Source organism: Arabidopsis lyrata (assembly GCF_000004255.2).
Source record: "Arabidopsis lyrata subsp. lyrata unplaced genomic scaffold ARALYscaffold_3, whole genome shotgun sequence".
In the NCBI taxonomy this organism is placed as follows: Eukaryota; Viridiplantae; Streptophyta; class Magnoliopsida; order Brassicales; family Brassicaceae; genus Arabidopsis; species Arabidopsis lyrata.
The window spans coordinates 21,467,353-21,474,756 of NW_003302553.1; the positions used below are offsets into that span (position 1 = coordinate 21,467,353).

General features: G+C 38.5%; 1 long non-coding RNA gene across 1 annotated transcript; it reads left to right on the forward strand.

Annotated features, from left to right (window-relative positions):
* The first annotated feature begins 268 nt into the window (after positions 1–268).
* LOC9322141 lies at positions 269–1,946 on the forward strand. Its single transcript, XR_002333345.1, has 2 exons — positions 269–919; positions 1,062–1,946. It is a non-coding gene; the product is annotated as an uncharacterized LOC9322141 (long non-coding RNA).
* The last annotated feature ends 5,458 nt before the right edge of the window (positions 1,947–7,404 follow it).

Below are 7,404 nucleotides of genomic sequence, written 5' to 3' on the forward strand. Positions count from 1 at the left end.
CATGTAACATCGTAGCTAGAGTTTATTAATCCTATATTTGGGTGACAGAAACGGCATTGTTCCTATAATTTTGGTTCACTTGATTATGTGCATATAAAGCTCTCTTAGTTCTTGTTCATAATAAAATCCATCGAGGAGAAAATAGTCAACTTATTCTATGTTCTAACCATAGAAATGTGTAAGCAAGTGAAGTTTGCAATTGCAATTTGACTTATCTTGGATTTATGTTTTTTTTTGTTGTTTGTAAATTTGGCGAAAAAGTCACAAATGTTATTCATTAGTTAGTTATTATTAGTGATCTATTTTATAAGAGTATATAATTTTGCATAGCAAAAATTTGAGAATAAACTCTGTATTTGATGTTTTTTAACATCAAAACGGCGTCGTTGTGCATCGTTCTTGTAGTTTATAGTTAATGATGATGATGATACATTCATACTGAGAGCGTTGTTAAAACGGCGACGTTTTACGAAAAGGGAAAAAAAAAAAACAATGCTGCGAGTCTTCTTCTTCTTCGCAAACTCTTCACTCTCTTCTAATCGCAGAGAGATCACAGAGAGAAGAGAACGAATTAGAGCAATAAGCGATTTCAGAGAAGAAAGGTTCAGAGAAGAAAGGCCAGTTAGCCCTGTCTGGAGGTAAACCTGCTGAGAAAGTGTCTATGATTCATGAGTCTACGATGGTCCAGACTAACTGGCCTTTCTCGGGATACGGATTCAGGAAGAACAAATCATCTCATATCCGCTCAGACATGCTCGACTCTGTTATACTGGATGCTTCTTTGATGGAGAGGGTAAAGAACTTAGCTCATACGACAGCAAAGACAAAGGACACTCGAGCTCCATTCCGAAACATGCTTTTGACTGGACCTCCTGGAACCGGGAAGTCACTTGTTGCTACAGAAATCGCAAGAAAATCTGTGAGAATCTAGTTCACTCACTTCTGGTCTTTAGCCTCTTTTTTCACTTACTCAGTTGTTCACTACTGAGACTGTTTATACGTTTATTTCATCATACTTGGTCGCTACTGAGATGGACCTGTTTGGCTATATTGTGACGCAGGGTATTGAATTGTTCAATTCAAATTCAATTGAACAGCTCTGTATTGTAATTTGGAAAGGTTAGAGAGGAAATCGCGCGCGTGGATCTCACTCGCGGCGATTTTTCTCTCTCAAACTTTCTACCTCTTCTGATCACAATCTCTTGCGCCGCGGTCGGGTTCTCCGTCGATTCCGGCGACGATGAGGACCCAGAGGCTCATGGTTCTTCATCTGTAACCTGCTACAGCTATCATGCAAATCAATCTGGCCAGAATCAAGGGAGCAGTGGAGGAGAGAAGCTTCTGCTCGACAATGACGGTAAGAGCTCTACCGGCGTTGTAGCGATGCGGAGTGGAAGACGGAGATCTACGGTGAGGAACGAAAGAGGCAAGCAGTTAGATTTGGGGACCGGAGATTATGGGTTTAACGGGATCTTTGTCGATGGGGGAGGTAGACTCCGATCCGGCAAAACTAAGCCACCGTCGACGGTCTCTTTTTCTACTCCCTACTGTTTCTCTCTCTCATGACCGAGCAAAGATCTCCTCGACAAAGTCAAGATCGGATCTCTTCCTCCTTCTCAATACGGCTCTACGGTAGCGGGATGGCAACGGATCTTGGATCACCATCTCGTTCGGCTTGCGTCGTCCAGGCTCGCCGGAGGTCCTGTTCCGGCGAGAATCTGCAGATTTGGACGGCGGCTTCTATAAAGTTCTTTGATAGAAGATTAGGGTTTCTTCTCATGACCGGTTTAGTTCGGTTTGTGAATCCGAGCCGGTTTTCGGTTTTTTGGTTGGTTTGTTAATGGTTTGTTGTTTGTGGGTTGGGCCTTAGGGATTTTGAATGGGCCTATATCTGGAAATAGCTCATTGGGCACTTATTTATAAAAATTGCAAACCTTTTATCAAAATATATATATATATATATATATATATATATATATATATATATATATATTAGAATTCAACTCTAAAACTATAAAATTTATAACATCAAAAACATTAATTCTACTAAGATAAAATTGTTTCAAATTTATATTTTTCTAAAATTTTGACAATTGAAACAAGTCTCTTTATAAACTAATAAATATTAATTTACGCTATAAAATAAGAAATATTACTTATAGCATAAATTAATATAACTATAAATTAATGAAATATTATAAATATAAATTAATTTATAGATATTTTATAATAGTACAAATCGAGATCTTCTCTATCAAATCTCTTAGAAACTAAAAACTTTAAAATAAGTGTCTAGAGATTCGTCTAAGATGTGGTGGTACGTTGTATGAGTTGTGGTTGTGTGATGTTGCATCTTTGGACGAAGATAAGCTTATATAAACACTTCAGTTCAGCTAGGTAAAAGATCGAGATGAGTCGGCATACACTGAAATATTCTGAGAAGATTTTTTTTTCCTAGAGAGGACCCGATCGATATCTCCGTTTATTTTTGCTCCATTTATTCTTGAACTTGCTCCATTTACTCACGAAATCTCTGCATATATTTTGATTGAACCATGAGATGGACCTCGAACCATTTCGAGAAGAAAGCTAACCCTTCTAATTTTTCTAGGCTTCAAAACATTTTTGCTATGCCATTAGATTTTAGTATTTTAAACAAATTCATGAAAGACCTAATTTTGCCGTGACCTACAGTTATCCACATCTCTTGAACATTTTCCTTCTTGAAAGACCTAATTGCCTTGAGTAGAAAATTTATTTTAACGTCTTCTTTTAGTAACTAAGTGATTGTAAAAAAGACTTGAGATCTACTAGTAACGAGTAAACCAAGAGATTGTAAACCAAAAAAAACACTCATCTTTGAAATCTGCTATTAACGAGTAAACCAAGAGATTGTAAGCCAAAACACATTTTTATCTTTGAAATATACTATTAAAATCTGAATTATGAATTTATCGATCAAGTAGTAGGTGCATCCAACATAAATTGACAATAACCACCGAACCAACTACCATAACTAATTCCGTTCAACATTGTAATAGCCATTCACTTTAACATTATAATAGCCACATATTCACATGATTGCTAAAAGAAACCCCACAAACTATATACTTCATCCGTATCACTTTATATGATGTTTTCGGAAATTTTTTTGTTTCATTTCAAATAATGTTTTCAACTTTTAATGTAAAAATTAAATATATATATGCCCACATGATGGTGGGCTGGTGGTTGGTAGGCCCAAGGTGGATGGGTGCAACTCCCTCCTCCCCATGGATCAATTCCTCCCTCATGCTGTTATCAATATTATTGTGGGAAGTCTGTCAGTTGGACTTTGGTCCAATTAGTTTACCTGGTAGTCAGAAATGCAGGCGGCCTGACTACCCCTGGCACTTAGTCGGAAGGCATTCCAAACTCGGGATAGGCAGAGTGGTAGCCTGAAGGGCCTAGCCGTTAACACGGTGGACCAGTCCACTATGTAGCACCTCGATGCGTTCCTACCGGAGCCGACCGGATAGCCGATAGGGTTTATAAAAAAAAAAAATTAAATATATTTCATATTTTTGACCAATTATATTTTACAGTATGTTTCATTAGCTACAACTAATATTGAACATAACGTCGGTTATAAAATGACTTAACACTTATACCGGCAGTTCATAGACCGACTTAATATTCTATGACGCTAAAATTCTTTAACTTTAACGTCATTTACGAAGAAGTGAATAAAAGTCTCTAAGCATAAGAAAAATAAAACCATACAAACATTTTCTGCTAAATTTATGTAATAAACCTTTCTTTAATGGGACCCTCACATGATTCATCAACAAATATTTAATTTTTCGATAGAAGAAAACACAAGTATTGATAACAAATATTTTGGTCGGTTTAGTAAACCGACGTAAAATTGCTTCTAATTCAAAAGTTTACGTCGTTTTACGAAATGACTTTGGTTAACTGACGTAATCCAGCGTGTTTTTCGTAGTGTTGGTTGAATTAGTTGTAGCTAATGATCTTTTATGTAAAATCGATAAATTAAATAAGATTTTTGGGATTTTTTTAATTTGTGTGAAAATCTTTAAACATCATTTAAAATGAAACCTACGACATGCTATATTTGAGTATGCAATTAATATTATATGCCTAGAAGACAGTGTGTTCATTACAGACTTATATGATTGATAAGTGACATAATAATGTGTTTAATAAAAATCATTAATTAAGATATTTATGTGTCACATGCTACATATATATTTAAGGATATGCATATTAATACTGAAAACTGGGGAAAAATTGTTTTTACTGTTGCTTTAAACGTCCAATAGATCAGGGGATGTGTCATTAGTCAAGTGGTTAAGTCCATTTGACTCCGCCTTCTCTACCGAAGTTCGACTCCACTAAATCGTGTTACCCCGCGTAGTAGGGATTGACTATGGATCGGGCCTTGTCGATCTAAATATGTCAAAAAACAAAAAAAAAACCGCCCAATAGATCTGACTTATCATTATACGTATCAAATTCCACTATTTATACATGGCTATAAAGGTTTCTTTATTTTTACTCCCTCCGTTCTTTTATAAGTGATGCTTTAATTTTCTAATTTTGTTCTTAAATAGATGATGTTTTCAATTTTCAATGCAAAATTAATTATTTTTCTATTGGTTTTGACGATTTATATTCTGTAGATTATTTTTTTATTGGTTGATTAGATTATAAATGATGTTTTATTTTAGAAATAAACAAAAATCAAATGATTTCTTAATCTATGTGCATTCTCCTAAAACATCTCTTATAAAAGAACGGAGAGAGTAGTATTTACACTTTGTGCAAGAGGATATCCATCAAGGACCCAACATTTGTCCACTACATGTCCCAATTTGTCAGTAGCGAGAACAAGTATATTTGGTTTTCTTCTAGTTTAAGAGTAATTAGTCTTAGTAACAAACATTGATGAAGGAATAGTCCATGATTCAGCTACTAAGAAAGCTGCTGCTGGAATCACTCATGAACTTGAAGGTCCTGTGGATGTCGGATTCACACACTCAAGTATTTTATTAAGTAGGAAAGATTATTCTTGAGGGACAAAAATGAATGTATAAAAACTTGTGAATTGCTACGAAAATTGCTATATTATTTCTCTCTTGAGAGGAAGATCCCTTTACATGGCCATTGGCCTTTATATTTATACATAGAGAATTGACATTAAAATGAATAATTAAGTACAATTATTCCCTCTTAAATGTGTCCGTTTTGATTCTTCGACTTTAATGCTCAACGTTTGAATTCGAGTTGACTCTGATCTTCGTGGGCCTCGCCTTTTCGGCCCAAATATCCTTGAACCATCTTACCCATGCCTTCTTCATCGAACTCATGTCGCAATGTAATCACTTCGGATTCTCGAAGTGGTGACAACCACTTCGACCATTCCTTCGGCTGATGGGCTTCATTCTTTACGGGCCACTATCTTGACTACGTGGCAATCTTTGGTTGGTCTCGTACTTCTGGTGCGGGATCCGACACCAACAATTAGCCCCCCAAGTTCTTCGAAGTGCTATTCCAATTCGGAGAACTTTAAATGCTCAAATAGCCAAAGATTGCGCTCGAGAATCTTTCTGATTTCCCGCCGAAAATCTCATCACTCCTTTAATTTCGGCACTAGCCTTTTTTAACTGAGTGACATCTGTCATCATTATGACCGTATATTGTTTAATTACTATTAAAACGGGAAAAACCTTCCCACTTCCCACACGACTTCCGAGGCGGTTTCATCATTAGCTTGAGGTAACTTCTTTTCACCATTACTCTCTTCTTTTTCTTTTGTGCTTTAGTCAAAAACTCTCTCTACTTTCCTTCATAAAAACCTTTCTTCGCCGGATCTTGAATTTTTCGTTTTTCCCAATGACTTCTGATTCCGATAGACCCGAGTCTCCGTCTTTCGATGAGAGGCGTTCTAGTAACGATGAGTGCACCCGCTCCGATGATATTGCCGGTCCGCACTATAGGTCCACTTGTACTCTTCAATCCCTCGAGCGGTTGAAAGAGCTTTGCCGGATTCCGCCGGAAATCATAGCGGAAGCACAAATAGCTTCCCCCACAGAATCCCCAGAGAACCATCGCGATGGTTACTTCTGTGTGTACGAGATTTATTTCAAGGGTTGCGGGCTGACCTTTCCTCTTCCCGAAGCCCTAGTTCTATACCTAGCGGCCCTTGAAATTGCTCTTCCTCAATTAACCCCCAATCTCCTCCGTACTATTCTTGGAATTATAACAATCGCGGCGGAGGCCGGTTACGTTGTCGGAGTTACTGAACTAAATGAGCTTCTAAGCGTAAGAAGTTCATCGAAGAAAACGGGGTATTTCTCAGCATATCCCAATGCCAACAGGAACATCATTTCTCATCTTCCGAACAAGGATGAAAATTGGCATCATCCTTGGTTTCTGATTAAGAAAACTCCCGCTTCGATTGGAAATCTTGCAGATTTTCTCCCTTCGAAGTGGTCCGCGAAACCCGGTAGTGATTAGGTTGCCCGTATCTTTCCCGGTTGTTTCTTTATCTTTATTGACTAACACCGTTGTTTCATTTCGCAGCTTTCGTCGCTTCCACTCTCCCATCTGAAGAGTTCATCGAATTCTTCAAAATAATTCTTGAAGGGAAAACCCTTTGGAATTCTTTCACTCTCGAACGATTCCTAGAAGCTAACCATAGACTCAGGATGAGTCCTCCTGGTCATCTTCACCAAATTCCGCCTCCTCCTTCAACTCAGGGAATGTCATCTCGGGCCCTTGCGGCCAAGCGTAAGTTGCTTTCCAAGCCGATGGCTGAAGCTTGCGAGGAGAAGAAAATGTTTCTCGCGACTTCTATAGACAAGAAGGACTACAGTAGGACCTTGCTGGTTGATGATGGCAGCACCGAGGGAGCTCGATCTGTGGCTTCCTTCAGATTAACTCCTCGTCGCGATCGTCGCGACTCACGTTCTCCTCGGAGGGATCAATCTCCTCGCCGTGACTCACCTCGTCCTCCCCGAGATGATTTTAGTAACGAACCAATTAAGAACTTGGTTCGCCGGAAGAGAGACAAGTCCTCTCGCAGTGATTCTTCCCCGCGGAGGGAAAAGTCAAGGGCCCGGACTGACCGCTCACCTCGATCATCCCCTCCTCCTGAACCAATGGGTCCTCCACGACCGGTTGATATGTCCTCCTCTTCCCAGCCTGATAGTGGAAAGACTGCCCGGAGTGCGTCTCCGAAAAAGGGGGATTCTGAATCTCGAGATGCTTCCTCGAGGTTAAAACCTGCTCTTGTCCCTCAAGTCAAATCGCTTTCAGGTTCGGTGGTTCATACAGTCTTCAACGTTTTTTTTTTATTTATTTCCATTAAGATTTCGATTTCTACAACTCTTCTTTCTC